Below are 26,116 nucleotides of genomic sequence, written 5' to 3'. Positions count from 1 at the left end.
GCTGGCTGCAGTATGATTTTCAAGATACATTGCGATTAAAAATAAAACATTAAAATGTGGAAAACATACAAATGTGGTTACCTAGACAGATTATCTCGATGTGGTTATGTATTTTTTTTTCTTTTTTTTTTAGGTAAGCGTTAAGGCGTCGATGCAAGTAGGCGCTTCTTAAAGTCAGCTGAAGGATGATGTTTGGAGGCTTTATGAGTTGGTATACCTGTGAATCAAATAGGTTTAGAACTAGGAGAATTGTGACATGAATGGAAAGATGATGCAGGGAGTTGGAGAAAGGACTTACGTGTTTTTATTTCAAGGATTAAGTCAATGGCGTAGAATCCATGATAGTGATGGCATTTGGTGCAATAGGATTAGAGATGTTGGACGTGGTACGGTGGGAATGGGATCAGACAGGGATATCTAGAAGGGAGAAAGTCATATGCAGTAGTTATGGGAGTAGATGGCAGTGGAACAATGACAAAACATGAAAAGGGTGGCTTGTGCCATTTGGTTAAGGATATGGGGTCACTCAGACGGATGGGTATTTGGAAGGAGGGTTGTGACAAAACGAATAACTCTTCTATGATGGATGAGATGTGGGAAGTCAGGATGGAGTGGTGTATCTATGAAGTGGGTGGACGATTTGTTGTGGCGTTTTGCTTGCTGGTAGTGCCATTTTTCCTCTTACTTCTGTTTTATTGGATTGGCAGCTGTGCATTGTCGCTCGTCAGTCGTGAGTATTAATAAAATATACAAATACAGTTTCTAAAGGTTTTGAAAATATAAAATATGTAAACATTTTTAAAATTACTAAATAGGAGCGGTTTTGTATTCAAGATTTTAAGTAAAATACTGACGTCTTTTTTAAAATAAGTCAGTGATGATCGTCTTTAAAAAATTAGCGTTTCGCTATACTGAAGGTACAGGAAATCAACAGTCGAGGAAAAAGGTTGTTGGAGGTAGGGTGTTTTGGAAAGAATGTGGGCTCGAGGAGTTGGTGGAGACCTCGAACAAATCCGTTACGAAAGGGAGAGAGGAAAGTGGGACAGCGTAGGGGGGAGGGGGGGGGAAGAGGAACCCTGACGCAGTGGAAGAGAAATATTCCGTTAAAGGTGGAAGAGTGGCTAGAACTGTGGGCGGATGGGCAGATTTCATATTCAGACAGGGATGAGGCCGTTAAATTTTCGTTAGAACAGCTCGTGGAGAGTGTGTAGGTGTAAAGTCGGGAGAGATATGTTGGATAAGTGGGTTCGAGAACAATGGCTAAATATTACGGGTCAGACGACAAGGTAGTTTGCAGTAAGTGTATGAAATTGAAAGGTTTTCAGCATGGGAGAGGAGACGGGGGTAACTAAGAAGCTCATACAGGATACTGGTGGATGGTGGTAGAAGGATACAGAAGGTGAGGTGGAGTGCATGGCTTTCGAGGACTTGTAAGCAGTGGTAAAATGTGGATGGAGCAGAAATCCAGGTGGCGTCGGCCTATGAGCGGACTGGTCGGATTAAGATATGGCGGCGGCATGGAGTGATACAACCCCCCCCCCCCCTATTTTGAGTCATCGCCTTCTGACTGGACTAATGCGGGCCGCCACTTGAACCTACGGCCTCAATTATTTCCTGTATGTATCCCAATCTCTGTCTTCCTCTACGGCTCCCGCTTGTACCACAGAAGTTATTCCCTGACGTCTTAACAGATGTCCTGTCATCCTGTCACTTCTTCTTGTCTGTGTTTCCGTATGTTCCTTTCTCTGTCGATTCTCAGGGAAACCTCCTTATTCCGTACGCTATCAGTCCACAGTCGTTTCGTTGTCACTTACTCCAATGATTTTAGAAATTCCGGAGGAATGTTATCTGTCCCTTCTGCCGTTTTTGATTTTAAGTCTTCCAAAGCTCTTCTAAACTCTGATTCTAATACTGTATCCGCTGTCAGTTCCCTATTGATGCTTGTGTCTTCTTCTAGCATGTTATCAGACAAGTCGCCCCCCTCATAGGGGCCCCTAGTGTACTCTTTCCACCTGTCCGTTCTCTCCTCCGTTTAACAGTGGAATACCCGTTGCACTCTTAATGTTATTGCCCTTGATTCCATTTCACCGAAAGTTGTTTTGACTTCTGTCTGCTGATTCCGTCCAACCGATTATCAGTTCTTTTTCGATTTCTTCACATTTTTCATGTAGCCAATTTGCCTTAGCTTCCCTGGACTTCCTATTTATTTCATTCCTAAGTGACTTGTATTTGTGTATTCCTAAATTTTCATGCACATTTTTATACTTCCTTCTTTCGTCGATCAGCTGAAATATTTTTCCTTTTACCCACTGGTCGTGAATCCTACTCCCGTTGCAGTGTTTTATGCTGATGTCGATATTACTGTATACTCATCTGACCAGAAATCCTTGTCTTTTTTCCATTTCACTTAACTGACGCCCAATATATCTAAATTGAGTCTTTGCGTTTCCCTTTTCAGGCTTTATAGTTTCCCTACCACGTTCAGACTTAAGACATATGACGCCCCGACTCATAGAACATAACCCTTCCGTTGGTTATGGCTGTCTTCTGACTGGTTTGATGCGGCCCGCCACGAGTTCCTCTCCTGTGCTAACCGCTTCATCTCAGAGTAGCACTTCAATTATTTGCTGGATGTATTCCAATCTTTGTTTTCCTATACAGTTTTTGCCATCTACAGCTCCCTCTAGTACCGCTGAAGTCATTCCTTCATGTCTTACCAGATGTCCTATCATCCTGACCTCCTTATCAGTGTTTTCCACATATTCCTTTCCTCTCCGATTCTACGCAGAACCTCCTCATTCTTTATCAGTCCACCTATTTTTCAACATTTGTCTGTAGCAACACATCTCAAATGCTTCGATTCTCTTCTGTTCCGGTTTTCCCACAGTCCATGTCTTACTACCATACAATGCTGTACTCCAGACGTACATTCTCAGAAATTTCTTCCTCAAAGTAAGGCCGGTATTAGTAGACTTCTCTTGACCAGGAATGCCCTTTTTTTCATTGTTAGTCTACTTTTGATGTCCTCCTTGCTCCGTCCGTCATTGGTTATTTTACTGCCTCGGTAGCAGAATTCGTTAACTTTATCTATATTCGTGACTATCATCGTGATGTTAAGTTTCTCACTGTTCTCATTTCTACTACTTCTGCCGTTTATCATTGCTGATTCTTCGGCCTTTTAGGGCAGTTTCCCACCCTAACTGCAAGAAAGTGCCCTGAAACTCTGTCTGCGCCGCCATGTTCGATAAAACCGTGGTGGATTGAGGGGCGAGGGGGGGGGGGGGGGGCGGAGGGGGCTTCTAATGCCGGAAGTCTCCGGTTGCCATTGCTAATGATTTTTATCCATAATTTAAGCAGTGTCTGGGCTCGAACCCGGGACCGAGGACGTACTGATTACTAATCAAAGACGCTGCTCCAAGACCGCGAGTGGACTTACGTTCAAGCAATTATTCGTTCCCGTCCATTGTGGGCTTTTTGTTAGATAGTTATCAGGTGCAGCTTCCTTGTTAGTTTACAATCGAGAATTTATAAGTGACTGTGTGAATCCATTTAAAATAAAATACAATAAATGGGAAAAAAACATCGGAGAATGACGAAGATAGCGAGGATGAAGCATGGCGGTAGGGAGGGAAGGGGGAATGTGCAGAGAGAGAAAGAGAGAGAGAGTGAGAGAAAGCGAGGGAGGGAAGAGGGACTTTAGAAACTGACCGCACCGCTAAACTGTCAGAGACTCTTGCGTCATCGTGCGCTCTATTTGGAACCTGACGGGCTCGCAGTAAAGTAGCGGAACGGTTTCTCTGAAAAGTTGGCAGACTGTTGGGGGGATAAGGTGGTCCAGGCAGGCGAGAGGCGGCGATAAGAGCAAAAATAAACGGCGGCACAGCACAGAGAGCGACTCCAGCGCGGCCGCCGGCTACCGGCGGCGGTGACGCCTTGGGCGGGGCAGCTGATTGGTCGCGCCTGCGCACCCCCGCGTTCAGCTGCGCCCGCGCCCTGATGGCCTCACCACAGTGTCACGGCGTGCCCAAACTTTCTCGGAAGCACTGGGCGGGCTGCTGATGACAGCATGTTTCGCCGCCTAGGTTCTTCTCGCCATTGCCACAACAGCAGCGGTCGTATCGAGTCACGGCTGCAATGCTAGACATTGAAATTGCAGCACAAAGAAGACGGCACGCAACAAATGTCGAATTGGCACGAGAAGTATTACGTGCTTGGATGAATAAATGATTAATATTCAGTGCAACTACGGGAGGAACACCATCTACTCTGACGAAAAAAATCGCCACATCAAAAAATAATTGATGTAAGGTAATGAACTTTCAGGAATACATTTGTCTAGGTAACGAATGTAAATAATTAACTTTGCAAGATTACAGGTTAATATAAGCGCTAGATAAGATATTGCAAATTTGAAATTCTGGTACAATAATAACCAGTGTATCCACCAGAATATTGAACGCTAGCATGCAAACGTGCATCCATTGCGTTTTACAGGAGCGGGGTGTCAGTTTGTGGGATGGAGTTTCATGTCTGTTGCTGTTGCTCGATCATACAGTCTGTTAGTGGATGCCGCTGGAGTTGTCTACCGATGATATCCCGTATGTGCTCTGTTGTAGACAGATCTGGTGATAGAGCAGGCCAAGGCAACATGTCAACAATCTGTAGAGCATGCTGGGTTACAACAGCAGTATATGGGCGAGCGTTATCCTGCTGGAAATCAGCCCCCGCAATACTGTTCACGAACGGCAGCGCAACATGTCGAATCAGCAGACTGGTGAACAAATATACAGTCAGGATGCGTGAGATGACGTCAAGAGTGCTCCTGCTGTCAAACGAAATCGCACTCCAGACCGTAACTCCAGGTGCAGGTGCAGTGTTTCTAGCTCGCAGACATGCTGATTGCAGGTCGTCAAAGGCCTCTTTCTAACCAACACACTATCGTCACTGGCACCTAGGCAGAACCAACTTTCAACGGAAAACACAACAGACCCGCTGGTGTCCTCTGAGCTTTCGCTTGACAGCACTCAAGTCGCAAATGGCGCTCGTTTGGGGTCAGTGGGATGCATGCCACAGGGCGAATGGCTCAGAGCTGTCGTCGAAATAACCGACTGGTTACAGCTGGTTGGGTCACTGGGCTGCCAGCTGCTACTCAGATTGCAGTTGCAGATGCATTACGATGCGCCAGAGTTGTTCGCCGAACACGATGGTCTTGGCTCTCGGTAGAACCACGTGACTGTTCGGAGCCTGGTCTTCTTACGACCATACATTCCCGTCCCCACCGCTGCCAGCAATCACGTACAGTGGTTACATTCCTCCCAAGTCTTACAGCACACACAGAAGGAACATCCAACTTCTCGTAGCCCTATTACACGACCTCTTTAAAACTCAGTGAGGTGTTGGTAATGGCGTCTTTGTTGCCTTCTAGGCAGTTTTGACAAACATCAACTCACCACGTCCATTCTCAAAGGAAACTAACGTAACGCGCACTACCGTTACAGCGTGTATTGACAGCAAACCTAATCTGCATCCACATAGTAGCGCTACTTCCGCCACTCTTATGCGTCTTGACCGAACTTTGAATAGACACCACCTTTCACTTGTGAACACGTACCTTGAGTGACGAAATGGGCTTGTTTGCAACAAGACAGGATAATGTGACGACATGTGGAGTACCGCGAACTCAGACCACAGCGACCATTATTATGGCTTCCCTTGACGCGCCAGTAGAAAGAGGCGTGCCAACAGAGGAGAGCCCAACTAAAAGGCTGCACACATGAGTGGAACTACGTCGTCTTTCCGAGGAACTGACGGTTTTGCGTGCAGCATCGCGATCGTCTCATCCGTGTGTGGGGGCTCTGAGGAAAATGAACATAGCCGGAGGGTGTTCAGCTGGTCACGGGTTGCTGACGATGAACCCCTTGGGTACGAGGTCGCAAGAGGCCCATTTGTTTAGGGTATTCGACGCCCCACATATTGTCTGCCATGCATCGACAATGTTGGCTGCAAATGGCAATAGGGGATGGGACTGGAGGTATCCAACGGTGAGTAGAGCATACGGCTACAGGGCGTAGCTGAGCTGCTTAGTCGACGAGTGACTCACAACAGTGCTACAGTGCTAAGTGGTGTTGATACAAAACAGAGTAGAGCAAAAGCCACGATAAACAACGCAAACATTGCATTATATCTACAACAGATGCCAAAGTTGACATTTCGTCATAAAGGAACCCAAGGAATCTCGCAGGGTGAGAAAGAAGTGGGAGAAGATATATTAGCGTTTCTGCAAGATGAGTCAGTGGAACGTAAGATGTCACATACGATCGACTATGCGGACAAAGTGCGGACAAAGTACTTGAGGAGTACAATGATGACGATATGTGCTTAACAAGTGAAAGTGATATTTAAACAGATGACGAGCTATGTAGTTCATCATCCTTGTCGGACAGGCAGCCACGAAACATAGTAAAGGGCAATCGTTGTCCAAGTGGCGGGTACTAAACATAATTACGTACATGGAAGATCATCCGCAGCACAATAAAATAAAATTACGAACAGATTTAGAAAATGTCCGCAGCAGTAATACAGTGTAGTGCATAAGGAAAACTACGGTTATTCGAAGGAGTACAAGGCCCACTTGTTACAAACACTGGTGTTTGCGTGTTTCAAGGATGCTCGATAAAATATATAGGATGTGCATGGTAGTGACCCACTGCGTTACGCACATCAGATTGTACACGACATAGATTACAATGATTTAAACGGAAGCAGTGGATCGTTGCATAACTCCAAACAGTGCTACGGAATTGGAAGACCTAAAACAACAAAATTAAAAAAAAAAAAAGTCAAATTCACGGTGTATAGCAAACGGCGGAATCGGCCAGAAAATTTGTAGATAAGTAAACAAACTTCTTCCATCGTTCAGTAAGTTATTTGTTTTTAACTTTGACCGATAGAGATGTGAAGGCGGAATGCATATGGAAGGAACCGTGGGAATCAGAAAATTGTATCAAGATCGACTAACATCAATACCTTAAAGCATTCATATATAATTATGTCGACTTTTACTCTGAATGATAAATTGGCTGGGAAGTTATTTACTGCACTGCGAGAAGTTGGAGGTGCTCTGCCCCCTACGATTCTTTCTCGTCTGCGTGATGTTGCAAGGGTAGTAGGGAATATTTACTTCACGTTAAGCAAGAGTGGGAAAATAGGCGTAAGAGAACTACAACTGTGGTATGAACACTGCTTTTGCCCAATAGCCGATCAAAATAAGTTGCTTTTGCTTGATTTATGGACTACGTATAAAAATAATACTCGTTTAGACCAAACTATCCCACATGAAAAGTGTGTGACATAGCAGTTTATACCACACGGAACCACTAGAGAGGTTTAGCCTCTAGATGATTATTTGTTCCGTGCCTATAAAACAGTATCGCACTACCTGCAGCTACGCCTTAAAGAATAGTCAGTTTCACGATAAGCTCCACTACAGACTGTTTCGTATTCGGTTGCATGCCATCGCATTCCATCATTTCCCTCATGGTGCGAGATTTGTAATCAGTGTGGGTGCCGTTGTTCATCAGTTGCTCATGATGCACGTTATTGGTTTGTTTTGAACACTTCTTGAATATCGACGATATCCATTTTGCGAAGTGTGATACGTGCATCGTGCAGAAGGTTGATCTCTGCATCTCCAGGATACTCACTTTCTGTCATCCTACTGATGCAAATGGTAAGTCATTAGCAGCTAATATATTTTACGCCATTCCTGTTAATTCAACACTTGAATTTGCGACCTCGCAGTCAAGGGATTCCTTGTGAGACCCTGGCACGTCATTAATCGCCAACCACGATTGATGGACACTGGCACAGAGGTGAATCAGCAGGGAATGACGTGACCTAATCTGTCATACAACCTCACCTCAATTCGATGTCCAGCCAAGTTAGAGCCAGTGTTGCTGCCAGCCGTACCCACTCTGTTTGATAAAATACCTACCGTGTGCATCCTCAAATAATCTACAAATTTAATCATGTTTCCTTCTTCACTATACTGTATAGCCCACGCACAATAAGCAAAATATTGCATTTACTTCCCAGCGTTGAAATTTTAATGGCCTGTATGTGTTTCTGACGACAGAGCCTAGAATCGAACGAAAACCATTATATGGCTTCGCCCTACGAAATATTGGCTTTTGTTTCGGGACAACTAAAGGCTCTTTAGCTGCTGCGTAAGGTTTGCTGCAGCTGTAGGTAATATTTTACCGAATGGACGCGGGTTTCGGATACTATTGGCAGCATCTAAAAATCATGCGAGGAAACGATCAAAGTGATTCGTTTAGTAAGGAGGCAATCATGTGCTGCACTCATTATTGCAAAGTGAGTGATAACTTCCTCTTTGCTGGACGAAGGACACTGAGACTATCCGAAATATCGTAAAGAAGCTGTATCATCAGAAAGCATCAAGTGCATGGCCTGTAAGTACAATCGTTTCTTCCTGTTGACCCTTATTCATTTCAAGAAGCATTTTTACCTCAGTACAGGGTTCGGTGGGTACGTTTCAGGCTACAAATATGGAGATATGGAGGTTGATCCCAGTCGGTCCTACACCCGCTTATCTCTTCTTTCATCTCTTGTAGTGATCAGTCAGCGTGAAAAATGTCCAGTTGTTCGGAGTCTACGCTAAAATCAAGTCTCCCTATAACTGGATGTGTGAGCCACAGATCAGAGACAGGAAAGAGGATACCATCTTGTAATCGGACACCCTCTAACATTACCCTTTTTATAGAAATAACCGATGCCATTTGTACCATCGATTCTTGTGTAAGTGAACATTATCTCAGTTGACATCTTGGGTTGTCGGGTGTTCTGCCGGATATCAGCGTCGTACTTGCACGATATTTCGGTCACGTAGCTCGTGACCTTCATCAGGTGCAACCATCAGGTCGTGCAAGTACGACGCTGATATCCGGCAGAACACCCGACAACCCAAGATGTCATTAGATCGCCGGGAAAGCCTGCAGAGTTACATTATCTCAGTTGTTTAAGTAAAAAAAATTAATGTGATTTTGCATACGATGTATTATATTTCAGACTAAAATGTGTAAAAAGAAATTAATTTGTTACACTCTGTATGTGCGGTTAAAATTATTCTTCTTTTGGAAATGGTTGAAACTACAAAAGTCTGGCATACTTAAAATTCATATAATTAATTGCACAATCTAACGCTAATTATTACATTTATTTCTGGACTCATTTATAAAATAATGTTATAACTTGGTGATGACACCTCTTTTGTCAAGAAAGTATGTAAACTCCTTTGCTTTGTAAACTCTTTGGAATTTTGTGAGTACCGCAGAATGTAAGTAGTAGTGGGCATGCCTCTGATGGAGACAGACGTTTTTATATTATCGACACTAGAAATGTAATTTGGAATATTTAGTGCAAATTATAAGAGCAGTGTGATACTGAAAAATGTGACAAAGAATAATACAGGCAAATCTTCATCAGTTATTTAGTCACCAGGAATCCACAACGTTATAAATCAAAATTTCAGCCGCAAGTATGTACCCGTAGACACAATAACTGGAGCCAACAACAAGAGAAAATGAAGATAAGTAAAAAGTTTTTCTTTTTTATGTCTTATGCCTCTTGAAGTTTTTGAAACAAATGAAGACACTAAGAAAAATTTAATAGTGATGTGTGTGCGGGTAAGGTTACAACCTCTTGCTGGATCATGTCGAGTAACGCACTATCCTGTTCACAACAGGTTTATTGCACCTTATAATGAGACTAAAGTAGTCATCAGCATCACAAAGCCTTTGGTACTATTGGAACTCATATGCCCTTTTCTAATTCCGAGATTTAAAACATAAAAGAGGAGTGGAGCCTACAGAAGAAGCAGTTGTCCGATCCCACGTTCAAACGCTGAATTAAGCAAGTATGCAAAGCGTTCTCGGAGTGAAATTCACACCACCTAACAGAAATACAAATCTGGTCGGCCACCTGAGATTCAGTTCAACAGAGTGCTTCAAAAATGCTTTACAAACAGTGGGGACAATTTGATTGCACCAAAACAAGAAGAAATGTTAGATAAACATATGTTCGAAAGTCTTTCGTTTTCGAGTTATTAATGAAAGTTTATAATTAAGGTGAGTGGAGCATAAATCTATAACAAGTGATCGAAATGTCCTCTTGCTTCTAGACACGCATGCTGTCGTCGAATTACGGACTGTCGCGCCCCTTTCAGGAGCTTTCTGGCGGTTTCGAATGGTTTCGCAATTTCCCATGACATGTCGATGAAGAGTTTCTCCATCCGGGTGGTCTGCTGCGTAGACCGGTCGTTTAAGGTGCCCCCGGAGGCATTGTTTCAAAGGACTGAGAACTGGGGAACGCGCAGGCCATAGAACTGGTCCTCTTCCAATAACCCATACCTTATAGAAGATATGAGCCAGTGCATCTAGGATACTGAGACTGAAATATGCTAGAGTTCCATCATGCATAAATTAGCTCATTTTCAGCAGCAGATCCTGTAATAGGTCTTGGAGGATATTCTGAATAAACTCCCTCAATACAGAACCAGCTGGTGCTGGGAGAATGGATGGCCTTACCAGTCAGTAACTGCAATTCCTTAAAGTGGTGCTGATTCGTAGCCTGTACTGTAGTACGAGGACTGCGCACGGCCCATGTGTCATGGTTGTCGAAATTTGTTTTTCCATCTCTTCCAAGCATTGCTTCATCTAGAAACAAAACTGAGAAGACAAACAATGGATTGGCAGATTTTGTAACAAACCATCGGCGAAAGTTCTCCCGTGGTGGGTGATCGGCAGACATAAGGTCCTGCACACGTTGAAGGTGATGCTGAACTTGGAGATTACTACATGCCAGGGTCACTTGTCTTGTGCTGATACCTGGCTCTCCTTCGACAGATCGTACACTGTGGTCTTCTTGGTCAGGCGTATGAGCAACACGTAGTCGTCCTCGGTCGACAGGCTGTGCTAAGGATCCTGTCACGGCAATGCGACAATACACAACACCAAAGGTTGGATGGCTCGGCCGTCTGTGGTCTGGAAACCCCGCGAAGCCTCGTGTCCATTAAATTTCGCGCGCCTGTACATAAAGAATCGTGCCTGCCTGCTCACGAAGTGACTATCCTGCCAAGTTTGAACGGAGCACTTTCAGTTAACGCACTAGCTGTAGTGCATATACACAATGGTCACTTTGAAGACGGCCGAATGACGAATGTAAAGAAGTCTCGCTGGCAATACAACGCTATCTAGGATACATCGAGTCAGACGGATGCGATATAAATAAAGCTGCTGGACTGTACCTGGAAAGCCGCTGAACTCGAAAACTAAGGAATTTGGATATAACCATATTGTGAAAGGAAAGTTACTACTCACCATATAGCAGAGATGCTGAGTCGCTGATAGGCACAACAAAAAGACTGCCACAAACATAGCTTTCGGACAGTAAGGCCTTCGTCAAAATTAGATGACAAACACACACATACACACAAGCAAACGTAACTCACACACACAGGACTGCAGTTTCAGGCAACTGAGGCCACACTGAATACAATATTGTTACGTTCCATCCCGGATTTTCCCTTGTTTGGAATTTGGATATACATTTATGTCAACTTATTTCTTGGTTTGAGGTAAGCAAACTGTCCCCAAAGTTTGTAAAAGTATTTTTCAAACACCTTGTGTATTGACCAATATTTATAGATCAACAGAATAATGCTTCACAGCTGCCCATCCAAACACAATACATGACCCGCTTCAGATTTCGTCTTCCATTATTCACACGTGGCAGTTCCGATTTACCTTTATCGCCTTACTAAAGATTCACAATAAATATCTGAATCGCTTTGAATGCTGGGATCTCGCCATGTTAAAAACAAATCGAGAAGAGTAACAGTGAATTCACGTCCGAACAACAACGCCATGTACAGTGGAAACGCTTTCAATAATTTCCAAGAGAGCCCTCTCGCCGGAATAGCACTCATCAGCATATCGTGGCCACAAAAACTAGTCTGCATTTATCCCCATGAATGTTTCAGGGAAGTTATTTCGAATTTTACATCTTACTCGGAATTTATAGCTACCTACTGCCTGAGAATAAGCTGCCGCAGACATTAATTTAAACGTTACTTCTACTCGTAGCAGCAGGATATACCTTTTTTGTAACGATATAAAATTTTAAACTCTCTTATATGAAACTGTTTACGCAGTTAACGATAACACCAGTTAAAACAAAAACAGAAAATGAGTTCCTAGTGAAATACTTATTTTTTCTGAACGAAGTTCATTTAACCAGGAGTCTATGTGGCTATCTCCAGGTACAAGTCAGTGAATTTTGTATTTACAGAAGTGTTTGTCCTAATGTCGTCATATCCACTGCATGCGTTATTGACAAGATAGTAAACCAGATGGCCCTCTTCGAGACGAAGAAGTTGAAGTACGTTGAAGGATTTGTTTCAGTTTCTGAATTTTCTACCCAAGACGGAGGAATGTAGTCAACCCACGTGGTAGGTAGCTCGGAAAACCATTGTTTGCTCGATAATTGAAAATTGCATTTCCTTCAAATCACATAGCAGACTTTGGACGGGTCGAACAGGCGTGTGCGTCTAACTTAACGATCCTTCATTGTTTTCTTTTGTGGCATGTGAAGACTACGTTGCACATTACACCAGTAGCCAAGAGAGCTGACATGAAACGGAGTCCTGCCAGTCTCGATTGAGTTTGAAGGCCACTTCTGCGAAGGCTTCAAAAACAGGACATGAGGCTCAGGACGCATTGTTCCACACTCGTAAATTTATTCCAACATGCTAACGTGAGTAAATTTTTCTGTTCTTGGCTCCTGCTGGTGTATTGATGCTTTTTAGGGTATTATTGTCCTCTTATGTGACATAAGACCAGTTAAAACGTGGTTTCTTATTGGTTAACAGGGAAATGATGTGTCTTTCTCAGATAGGTTTTCCTTTGGAACAAGGGAACTTAATAAAAAATCTCATCTAATAAGTTTAAAGTCACTGCACGAGGACATGTATGACATTTTCTTTTTACTGATTATGTATAGATTTTATGTTGTCACTTTAAGATAGGTCTTCTGAATTTTCAGATGCTCTGACCACATTTACGCTAGATAGCCCAACAATACAGTCTGTTGTTGCAAACCACCAGTTGAGTTACTTATTAATGTTTTTTGCTGAGTATTCGTATGTTTGAATCCGATTTTCAAGTATACTTGCGTGTCTTTGGCACACTGTGCAACTTTAAACCATACCAGGGACACGCATTTTCTGCATTATGCATGAAGAGCACACGTAATTAGTAGTGCAAAACGCTCGTAACCTGTTGTCCACTTCTTTTGAAATTCTTATCAATTATGTCACGTCCTCTAAACATATTCTGCGTGCATCATTTTAGGTCAATAGTAGCAATATTTAGGGCCGCTCTGTAGCAAACAGGGCTTTTCACGTTGAACAAGGCCTACAGTTGTGGTGTGACTGATATTTACTACGTAGTTGAGATTATTGTTTTTCATTCGAAGACAATAATTTCGATACACGTAAATAGGTCTATATGTTCTACATTCACATGTGTACTCTGCAAATCATTATACAGTATATCGCGGAAGGTACTTCATACCAATATTACCTAGGTCGATACACAGGTGCCTGAAAATAATATTCTTTGTAAATCAATAGCGTGTAGAACTACCACCAATAAATACAGCTGATGAAAAAGAAAAGATGTTTGTCTTGTTTTAATCGAGTATCGTCCTCATAATTCACTCTCGCAAATTAACGAAAGTCTCACGTGCGCAGCTGGTGAATGATGCGTTGAAAATGATACGTTTCATAACATAAATTTGACTTCTGTTCGTGACTAATGATTTTTCAGGGATTGTCGTCATGGCCTAAAGCGCCTTGTACATCGCTTTTCCGTTGACCCGCCGATTTGACTGATATCTCGCCAATGAACACCGAACTCAGTGTTGTCTTCCAACTATGCGTCTTCTAGTGTCACTGAAGAGTCAGTACTCCACAACCGTAAGGCTCTACCTGCGACAAATACAGCTCGCTGCTCTCCCTGTGACGACACACAGCTTCGTTTCGTGACAATAATTTGATTGTAACAGCCTGCAACTTTAAGTGTTCTTTTTTGGTCACCAGCTGTTGCATGAATTTAATGTTTTTTTAAAGATTCTTCATGGTGCTGAATAGTTTCTTTTAATTATGCTAGTGCATCACAATAGTTAACTAAATGAACCAGTTCCATTTTCACTGCACTTTTATACAACTTATACCAATAGATCATACATTACTCCTTAAAGTATCTACATATACAGCTACATGGATACTCTGCAAATGACATTTAAGTACCTGGCAGAGGGTTCATCGAACCTCCTTTACAATTCTCTATTATTCCAATGTCGCACAGCGCGGGAAGAACGAACCTCTATATCTTTCTGTACGAGCTCTGATTTCCCTTATTTTATCATGGTGATCGTTTCTCCCTGTGCAGGTCCGCGTCAAACGAAATATTTTCTCATTCGGAGGAGGAAGTTGGTGACTGGAATTTCGTGAGAAGATTCTGCCGCAACGAAAAACGCCTTTGTTTTAAGGATGTCCATCCCAAATCCTGTATCATTTCAGTGACACTATCTCCCCTATTTCGTGTTAATACAAAACGTGCTGCCCTTCCTTGAACTTTTTCGATGAACTCCGTCAGTACTATCTGGTAAGGATCCTACACCGCGCTGCAGTATTCTAAAAGAGGACGGACAAACGCAGTGTAGGCAGTCTCCTTAGTAGGCCTATCACATTTCCTAAGTGTCCTGCCGATAAAACGCAGTCTTTGGTCAGCCTTTCCCACAACATTTTCTGTGTGTTCCTTTCAGTTTAAGTTGTTCGTAATTGTAATTCCTAGGTATTCAGTTGAATTTATGGCCTTTAGATTTGACTGGTTTATCGCGTAACCGAAGTTTAACCGATTCCTTTTAGCACTCATGTGGATGACCTCACACTTTTCGTTATTTAGGGCCAACTGCCAATTTTCTCGCCATACATATACCTTTTCTATATCGCTTTGCAATTTGTTTTGATCTTCCGATGACTTTACTAGTCGATAAACGACAGCGTCATCTGCAAAAAACCTAAGACGGTTGCTAAGATTGTCTCCCGATAGATAAGGAACAGCAAAGGACCTGTAACACTACCTTAGGGAACACCAGAATTCAATTCTGTTTTACTAGATGACTTTCTGTCAATTACTACGAACTGTAACCTCTCGGACAGGAAACCACGAATCCAGTCACATAACAAGCATATAATAACGGTGACCTGGCGAAATCTCCAATGGGACTGCTTCCCCCCCCCCCCCCCTATTGATGTTTACCTGCAGTTATTGTAAAGCTTGTGTTTGTTTATTCTATGCTGTGTTGCGTGCAGAGTGATTGGTGATCAACAGTGTAAAATGAGGAAGATAGCTTCAGTTATGCTGTACGTATCCTCATATGGCGAGAGGTGGGAAAACGTAATACACCAAGGAACATTGTCGAACGTGATCGTTTTGGTTGTCTAGATACTATGAGGTGGGTACGCATAACATTGCACGGCGTACTGGCCTCCAAATCTTTGAACACTTATTCTCAGCTGTCATAGTTAATTTGACACTGTACTCCTTTCTCATGTCCCCTTTTTCAGGGGTTTTCATTTTTAGGGTTCAGCACCTCAGTTGGTAAAAACAGAGCCTTTAAAAGGCTCACCTTGTTGTCCACGTGGGTGTTCGGCTGTTAAGAACCCTTTTTCTCAGGAACGCGTCGACGTGTGAAGTTGAAATTAATGTTTCACGCTAAGGTCCAAGGTCCGTTGGCGGTGTAAAATATTTAAACTTCTATGTCCACGTAGTCACAAGGTACAGTCATTTACGTCACATAATATGATATTTGTCAGTATCGATAACAGGCAAAAATGGTCGAGATTTTCGATTCCCGGAATGGATAACCTACTCATATATACAATTAAATTTGTATGGAACACTGGGCGCATATTTCCTTCTCGCACTTTCCCGCATTTTTATGGATGACAGCTGTAGAGGGAGACAGGGATTGGAACGCGTCCAGTGGACAATTGAGGACGTAGATTGCAATTGCTACTCTGAAATGAAAAGGCTGGCACAGGAGTCAGCAGAAAAAAAAGAAAGAACGTGTGTGATGCGTTGGGGGGACGTATTGCAGCATGTCCATCTCCACCAACTATCACCCAGCAATGTTAACTGCGCTGGCGGCGGAATGAAACGCTTATCACAATAACTCCTTACCAAACTTGTTGCCAACATGGGAGCATGTTACAGAGGATGCACTGCCATCTGTGGCAGTCACCCACCCTATTCAGAACCATGTCCTTCTTTTTATAATGTCCCAGGTACCATAATAAATCACAGTATGACTACTATTTTTGATAGAAGTGTCATTTCTGCTCGTCTCATTGTATGTTTCTTCCAGTTACCTTCTGCACTATACTGTAGCATTTCTTTCCGTGTATGGTCCCAGTTTCATTGGGCTATGTAACTTGGCAGAGACACATCATGCAAAAGTTACTTATTGTCGTAGTGGCCCCTTGTCAGTTAGAGGGCCCGCACAACAGACAAGCAAGGTGGGCTGCCGACTTCCCTTCAAGAGTTCAGATCGAAACATCGCCAGTGGATGTAAACAACAACAGACTTTCCACATAAACATTGAACTATTTCGTGAAAAGCCATGTGACAGAGATCCACCAATTCGAACCAATGTGACTACGTTTAGCGCCGGCCGTGGCGGCCGAGCGGTTCTAGGCGCTACAGTCGCAGGTTCGAATCCTGCCTTGGGCATGGATGTGTGTGATGTCCTTAGGTTGGTTAGGTTTAAGTAGTTCTAAGTTCTAGGGGACTGATGACCACAGATGTTAAGTCCCATAGTGCTCAGAGCCATTTGAACCATCTGAACTACGTTTAGCACTCTGCCGAATCAACGTTATAAGCACGCCAGCAGAGTCAGACTGGCAGTGTGTACCTACAGATAGGACAGCTCTGGCTAATACCTACTCTGGCTCTAGCTTAGCAGACACTCGCCATAGCATTCAGTAGAACGTTGTGTCTTTGTAACTGTGTAGAGTGGTATTTTGGTTATTATTTTCTTTGCATTGCCTTGTACTCTTATCTGGTTTTTGCCACCACAAGAATTGTTGTGTTTCTTGTTGTTCTTGAGTTTGGAAATTAGTGCACGCCAAGAAGGCGTTTTAGTTATAAAAAAGTGTGTTCAAACGTGATTGTTAGTTCTTTCCTGCCGACCGTAGGACACTACACTTACGACCTTACGTTTAGCACATGAGTGTAGTACTAAAAATGAAAATAAAGTTTCAGAAACTCCACTGCAAATATAGCTGGGAAAATGTAGTTGTTTGGTAGAGCTCCTTCGGTAAAAAGTATTTAAAAAAGGCTCAGCCCCACGTCTGAATGATGAACCAAATGGCAGACAATCTCTCTGTTGAAGCGACAGCAACTGGAAGAGAAATGGGGCTCTATTTTCGAAGACCAACGTACCACAATAGAGAGAAGAGTGACAAAAGTTTGGTACATCTACTACGATTTGAAAACTGACGTCATTCCATCAGGTGTCATATTATTTATACTATTAGTTTCGAACAGTGTCCATTCTCAACTGCATCAGATAATTATACAATACACCATAACAAAAGAGAACAAAAACATGAAAGTCATTAACTACATTGGATGTAGCATTAAATGAACATAGTATTTACCTTTAGGTATGGTATAAGGAACATACGATGCCTAATGAGAAAAAATGCATCTTCTTTTAGCGCTCACGCTGAGAATCACTCAAGGGACAGTGATAGCATATTTGAAGTTCTACACAGTCAGTAAGAGCAGAGTAATCAATACACTGGAAGAGCTCGAGATGTACAGTCACTTACGTAAATATCCTGATATTTTAAATGAGGAAACAGAACAAAAAAAAAAAAAAAAGATTGATAGAAAACTTCGATCAAATCCTTTGAACTCAGTCCCATTGGTGCTGGACTGCATCTTGCATTCTTATGCTGTGACACCACATGCGATAATTGCACAGTGATTTAAACCTCGTCTCCTGTGCTCTACACTAACTTGCTTAGAGCTAACGTATAAAATCTCAGTAATTTATCTGACTGTTTTATGCTATCGTGCTGTTTTTTATATATCTAATACTTTACATTCCCTGTAAGCATTTTAACTGTTAATGCGTTACTTTATGTTTTTATAGTATTTCTTTTTATCTTAACACTTTTATACCAGCATAATTTTTATTATATTGAACGAAATAAAGTTTTCTTCATATGAATGTATTCACCAAGTGAGCGGTTTCTTGTACAGTGTATAAATTTATGGTACTGCAAGTAATATCTCTTATTTATTGAACAGCATCAAAAAATAGTTATATTGTACTAGATGGTTTGTGCTATGATATCAGTAACCAGGAATAGTTACACACACAAGCTCATAGATACATACTGTGCAGCATAAAGATATGTATCTTGTACAGCATTGTGTACAATTGACCCGTTCATGGTATATGTTTTACTTTTGATCTACTGTTACTATTTCATCTTAATTATTTTCTGTGTGGACATCGGTTATCTATGAGGCCTAACAAGATTGTTTTGTCTGCACTTTGTTTCTGATGTTTGTGCTCCATGTCATGATGTACTATAGTTTGGAACGCTTTGTTTTACAATAAAATCTCATTCTGCAACATCGTGTAACCATTAGGAGATTAGATTCGAGATTAGACACTAAATGAGTCGATTACCAGTACTGTACGGAACATATACTGTATTACGTAGTACCTGTGCTTTGTCCATGAAATACATTTTGACAGTTGTACTAAATGTTTGTGTACCGGTGCATATATGTGTGACACCGTTTTGCGTATATAAAGTATCAGTGTGTCCGACATAACCGTTAGTACGAGGGTTGCCCAGAAAGTAATGCACAGCATTTTTTTTTTTCTCAGCCGCAAACAATGCCAAGAATTCGAAACGTTAGTTTGCATTATTTAAAGTCTCGTGAGTCAGGGCGTCATGTTTCCGTCACTTCCGACAGAAAGCGTGGCTGCAGGACAGTTTCAAAATGGCGTCTGTAGGTGATGTACTTTACCAGTCCAGATGTTTTCTTTAGCCGCTTGGTCAGCAGGGACGATTGCTGGGTCTGTCGCTATGACCCATAGGCAAAGGAGCAAAGCAAGCAGTGGAAACTTGCCGAATCATAGCCTGCCAGGAGAAGACCTTGCCATCATTTGGCAAGGTGATGATGAGTGTTGTTGGGGATTGTCCTGGTGTGGTGCTAACACTGGTCTGATATGGTGGCAACATTTCCGGTGCTTCCTCGGTTCGGCGGACTTTTGAATTTTTGAACACACTTGAAGGAAAAAGAAAAAAAAAAAATCCTACGCGCCACGAATGACTTATCCGTATGGGAAGTAAATCGGTAGATGTGACGTACATTTACAGACAACAAATGATTACAATTTCAGAAAAGTTGGGTGATTTATTCAAGAGAAAATTCTTCACAAACTGAACAAGTCAATAACGCGTTTTTCCCCCTTTGGTCTTTATGGAAGCAGTTAGTCGGCTTAACATTGATATAGTTATTGGATGTGCTCCTGAAGAACATAGTTCGTAAGGACGAACTATTTCAGGAGCATACTACCGAAATGTCTTGATGAGATTGCGGGGAACAATCAAGACGAAGAGGAGGGTGGGAGCGGGAGGTTTCTCCTCGACAACGCCCCAGCTCATTTTGGACTCAGTCAGAAATGCTGCTTGTCTGAGCTACCAAATTTGTCCCCAGTATTCTTCTTACATGGCACTCAGTTACAGCTTCCTCTTTACTAGGATGAAGAATCCATTACGTGGCAGATATTTTCAGAACAACGACGAGTAGATTTTCGAGATGGACTCTTTCCCGACCCTCCAAAACGCAACTTCCACAACCAAGGCCTCTGCAGACTCATTCATCGTTGAGAAAAAGTTGTCGCATTCTAGGGGTGAATATCTGGAGGACGATTATATCCCCAAGTTTCATGGTGGTAGCTTGATTAGTTCGAGGTGGCATTTAAAATTTTATGGTTACCCCTCTTAAGTTGTGGTTGTTACCTTTGGCTAGTTGGAGACTATCAGCGCCTTGCACCACAGCAAGTTAAGTGACCTCTGATGTAACGATGTCACCCCGCCGGCTCTGATGAGGGCCATAAGTTTAAAGACTGGCGATCGATCACCGGCGAGGTGATGAGCCCGTCAGGCCGCCAGTAAACGCGGCCACACCCATTTCGTTTTACGCCGCCACCCCCCACCCCCGCCAGTGGTGCGCGCGTATGCTACTGACGTCAACGCAACGCAAACGTTAGCCTCGTTCGTCCTTCCACCTGACCTCCGACCTGCCGCGACATTTACTCGCGTAATCGACGTTGCACTGCCGCACCATGTGTCATCTCGCTTGTCTTGTTTGTACAAGGCAGGGGAAACTCCCTTTCCACACAAAGCTGCCTAAATAATGTTGTACTTTAATCACTATCCAGAGCGTTGTACTGTCGTCATAGATTTTCGAAATCTATTATGCTATTTGGTATTATTTGATTAGCATCCGCTTAACTTTTGCCCAATTGTCGAACACAGCCGGAGTCACACAGGGATGATTTATGCTAAACTAGCAGTTGCTCTCTCCCAGGTGAGATGATAATGGGGAAGCTTGGAGAGGAAAATCTGGAACAGATTTTTGTCTTTACACCTGATGACCAACAAATTCAGTACTGTAGCGTCGATACGATGTTGAAGAAATGTTTTTAAGATTCATCTTGAATAATAACCGCTGGGCTGTTCTTTTAAAGAATTTTTTTCACGACCAGCTTCGTAGCTTAGAAGGCACATAACCAGGTTAGATGTGTTAAATCATGACAGGAAACTTGAAATATAGAGCTGACCGAACATTCCTGGTCTGTGATTATTTCACAGATAAGGAATATTCGGTACCGTCCATGCCAAAAGTTTAATGTCATGATTTAACATATCTAACCTGATGATGTGGCTTATAAGCTATGAAACTAGCCGATAAATAAATTATTTAAAAGAGCAGCCGAGCATTATTATTTAGGATGTCTGCTCAAAGCTGCGGTTGGGTGGAGTTTAACATGACATTTTTAAGCGATATTTGAAGACTGTTTAAATGATGTTTGTTTATATCTTTTATTAGGATGCAAGCTTTCTAGAGAAACGTCAGCGGATTGTTAGCCGCTTAACGACGATACTGCCACTCGGCTGATAACATGAGGAGATTATGAATATATAAAGCCATTAGTTAAGGCAAAAAATACGGAAAATGTGATACACATAACGTTCAACAGGGAAAAAAGATCTGTGTTCTTCAGGCTGAACTAGAAATGGTGTACTTCGAATTAGACAGGTTGAAGGGGGAAAGAGACAATCGGAACTGGGAACAGGTGACAAGTCGTAGTCAGAAGGAGAAAACCCCAGAAATCACTTTACACATTTCAGTGAGCAATCAGTTTGATTTGTTACCTGAAGTAGATGAGCCTCAAACAGTTTTTGAGCAAAGCAGGGAGCAGCGGACTCGTAGTAACAATTGTGATGCTAGGTCGGGAGTAAAGTGAAGCAGAAAGAAAAGAGTCCTTCTGTTAGTTAGCAGTCACGGGAGAGGTGTAGGCCAGTTGCTACAGGATAGACTAGGAGTCGAGTACCAGGTCACAAGCATTGTGAAACCTAGCGTTAAGCTTAGCCAGGTTACAGAAAACCTAGGGGCCTTGTGCAAAGATTTTGATGGTGAAGACCATGTTCTTATAGTAGGAGGAGCAGGAAACAACTTGGCTAGCAATTCGGATTATAGTATTAGGTGTGACCTAGATGTAATAGGTGCAGCAACAGCTCACACTCGTGTGGGGATTGTGGATGTTTTGCAGCGCCATGGCCAGCCCTGGGTTGATACGGCTGTCAACGGTGTTAACAGAGAGCTGGGTGGTGGTGTGAGGGAGGGGGGGGGGGGGTTACTGCTGGCAGAAACTAAATCTCATATCTGTGCTGTGTCCGTTGATGCATTTGGGAGGTGGGGTACACTAGTCATGACCTGCACCTGATTAGGCGGGAGAAGGATAGATTAGTTGATCTTCTTGCAGAAAATGTAAGGGCGTCCACATACACACAAGACAAAATATCTGTGATCACTGGCGTCAGGGGGACACATTTCTCAGGTTAGGGTCAGGTTACAGACAGAGAGTATTGAAACAGATTAAAACAGAACAGTGCCATAATGTCTCTAGCATTATCCAAAGAAATAAAATTTGTGTGTTTCATCAGAACATTAAACAATTGAAAAATAAGATAGATGAGCTTCTTGTATGCCTAGAAAATGGGGTAAATTCTGAAGGTATAGATTTTTGTGTCTCTCTGAACACCAGGTAACCGCAGGGATGAAGAAGTTAAATTTAAGGGATTACAGATTAGCGTCTTATTCATGTAGAGTCAACATGGAAGAAGGAGGAGTTGCTACTTATATAAAAACTGGACACAAAGTCAAAAATATTGTAACAAATAGTTTTTGTGTAGATCAGATCCTTGAAGCATGTGCTTGTAAGTTGCTACTGCAATATACTTCTGTAGTAATTGTAACAATCTATAGATCCCCTCAAGGTAACTTTCAGCTATTCATGAAAAATCTAGAGGCATTATTTAGCTACTTGTTAGACAAAAAGAAGCAGTTAGTGGTTTGTGGTGATTTTAATGTAGATTTCTTAAAAGATACGGATAGGAAAAATGAACTAGAATCTTTGTTTGGTCGTTTCAGACTATTATCTGTTGTAAATTTTCCACCTAGTGAGCAGCAGGATGGTAGGTCACTTATCGATAACATTTTCATAGACAGTATTCAGGCAGAAACAATAAATGTGTACCCAATTGTTAATAGGCTGTCTGATCATGAGGCACAGTTAATGGAAATAACACATAAAGCACCTTACAGGCTTCAGGCAGAGTCATACAAGCCAGGGAGACTTATTGATGTGATTAGGGTACAGAGTTTTAAGAGCAGCCTAGAAGAGGTAGAATGGGATGAAGTACACACAGAAAATGATGCCAAATCGAATTTATTCCATCGTAAATTTGTCTCAATATTTGAGAGTTGCTTTCCTGAGAAGTTATCCAAAAAAAGCCATTACAAAGACAAGTAAGCCGTGGATTACTAAGGGAATTAAGATTTCGTGTAAGAGGAAGAGGGAAATATATAGACAGGCCAGAAAAAGTCAGGATTCGACGTTACTTGCTTACTACAAAAGATACTGCAATATTTTAAGGAAAGTCATTAAGAAGTCGAGAAGCTTATGCGTTCTGACAGAAATTAATAATGTGGATAGTAAGATTAAAACTATATGGAATATTGTCAAGCAGGAGACGGGGCAGCCCGACAGTGCACAGTGTATCATAGCAATAAAGCTAAATGATGATGTTGTGAGTGATAATTCACAAGTTTCAAGTTTTTTTAACAATCACTTTCTGAATATAGCAGCAAAAATATGGTTAAAGGGTTCAGTTGAAGAAGCAAAAAAAAAAAAAAATGTTAAAAATGTCATTGCCCAGGACTTCAGGCCTTTAGAAATAGCACCAACATCCCCCACTGAAATTAAGGGAATTATAAATATACTGAAAAACAAGAGATCATTTGGTGGTGATGGAGTCTCTAACAGAATTTTGAAGTGTTGTTCTAATTTAATAAGTGGAGTCCACAGTGATACATGTAGTGCTTCGCTGGCAAGGAAATTTTTTCCAGACAGATTGAAATACGCAATTGTCAAACCTCTTCATAAGAAAGGGCACAAGAGTGACTTAAATAATTGTAGACCAATCTCATTACTGACTTCATTTTCTAAAATATTCGAAAAAGTTATGTATTCAAGACTAGTCTCACATTTACGTGAAAATAATTTACTCAGTATATATTCAGTTCGGTTTTCGGAAGGGTTATTCGACCGAGAATGCTATCAACACATTTACCCATCAAATATACAAGCCCTAAATAACAAATTATCGACAGTTGGTATTTTTTGTGTTCTCTCCAAGGCATTTGACTGTGTGGATCATATAACACTCTCAGAAAAACTCAGGTTTTATGGAACTGAAGGCTATTCACACAACTGGTTTGAATCATACTTAACGAACAGAAAGCAACAAGTTGTGCTGAATAACACATATAATGTTGAGAGGGTGGTAAATTCTAGTGAATGGGGAGTTATCACAAAGGGAGTCTCACAGGGTTCAGTTTTGGGTCCTCTGCTGTTCCTTATTCATGTGAATGACTTCTCACTTATTGTTCAACAAGCAGAACTAGTACTTTTTGCAGATGACACGAGTGTTATAATAAATCCCATTCCAGAAAAAGCAGCTGAAGACATTGTTAAAGATGTCTTTCAAAGAATTATTAAGTGGTTCTCAGAAAATGGACTCTCCCTTAGTTTTGAAAAACTCACTATATCCAGTTCTGCACATCGAATGGAGTCATACCGACAATTGATATACACTCCTGGAAATGGAAAAAAGAACACATTGACACCGGTGTGTCAGACCCACCATACTTGCTCCGAACACTGCGAGAGGGCTGTACAAGCAATGATCACACGCACGGCACAGCGGACACACCAGGAACCGCGGTGTTGGCCGTCGAATGGCGCTAGCTGCGCAGCATTTGTGCACCGCCGCCGTCAGTGTCAGCCAGTTTGCCGTGGCATACGGAGCTCCATCGCAGTCTTTAACACTGGTAGCATGCCGCGACAGCGTGGACGTGAACCGTATGTGCAGTTGACGGACTTTGAGCGAGGGCGTATAGTGGGCATGCGGGAGGCCGGGTGGACGTACCGCCGAATTGCTCAACACGTGGGGCGTGAGGTCTCCACAGTACATCGATGTTGTCGCCAGTGGTCGGCGGAAGGTGCACGTGCCCGTCGACCTGGGACCGGACCACAGCGACGCACGGATGCACGCCAAGACCGTAGGACCCTACGCAGTGCCGTAGGGGACGGCACCGCCACTTCCCAGCAAATTAGGGGCACTGTTGCTCCTGGGGTATCGGCGAGGACCATTCGCAACCGTCTCCATGAAGCTGGGCTACGGTCCCGCACACCGTTAGGCCGTCTTCCGCTCACGCCCCAACATCGTGCAGCCCGCCTCCAGTGGTGTCGCGACAGGCGTGAATGGAGGGACGAATGGAGACGTGTCGTCTTCAGCGATGAGAGTCGCTTCTGCCTTGGTGCCAATGATGGTCGTATGCGTGTTTGGCGCCGTGCAGGTGAGCGCCACAATCAGGACTGCATACGACCGAGGCACACAGGGCCAACACCCGGCATCATGGTGTGGGGAGCGATCTCCTACACTGGCCGTACACCACTGGTGATCGTCGAGGGGACACTGAATAGTGCACGGTACATCCAAACCGTCATCGAACCCATCGTTCTACCATTCCCAGACCGGCAAGGGAACTTGCTGTTCCAACAGGACAATGCACGTCCGCATGTATCCCGTGCCACCCAACGTGCTCTAGAAGGTGTAAGTCAACTACCCTGGCCAGCAAGATCTCCGGATCTGTCCCCCACTGAGCATGTTTGGGACTGGATGAAGCGTCGTCTCACGCGGTCTGCACGTCCAGCACGAACGCTGGTCCAACTGAGGCGCCAGGTGGAAATGGCATGGCAAGCCGTTCCACAGGACTACATCCAGCATCTCTACGATCGTCTCCATGGGAGAATAGCAGCCTGCATTGCTGCGAAAGGTGGATATACACTGTACTAGTGCCGACATTGTGCATGCTCTGTTGCCTGTGTCTATGTGCCTGTGGTTCTGTCAGTGTGATCATGTGATGTATCTGACCCCAGGAATGTGTCAATAAAGTTTCCCCTTCCTGGGACAATGAATTCACGGTGTTCTTATTTCAATTTCCAGGAGTGTAGCATATGAACAGGGCTCAGTTAACAGGATAGATTTCTCCAAATTTTTGGGTGTTCACATTGATGACAACTTGAACTT

At 42.8% G+C, this 26,116-nt stretch overlaps 1 protein-coding gene across 2 annotated transcripts in view; it reads right to left on the bottom strand.

The window, feature by feature from the left end:
- Window positions 1-26,116, bottom strand: part of LOC124612476 — a 630,115-nt gene that overhangs the window by 247,949 nt on the left and 356,050 nt on the right. The window lies entirely within an intron of this gene.

The sequence above is a fragment of the Schistocerca americana genome, chromosome 4 (genome assembly GCF_021461395.2).
Source record: "Schistocerca americana isolate TAMUIC-IGC-003095 chromosome 4, iqSchAmer2.1, whole genome shotgun sequence".
NCBI lineage: Eukaryota > Metazoa > Arthropoda > Insecta > Orthoptera > Acrididae > Schistocerca > Schistocerca americana.
This window is presented reverse-complemented; position numbering and strand designations above follow the sequence as displayed.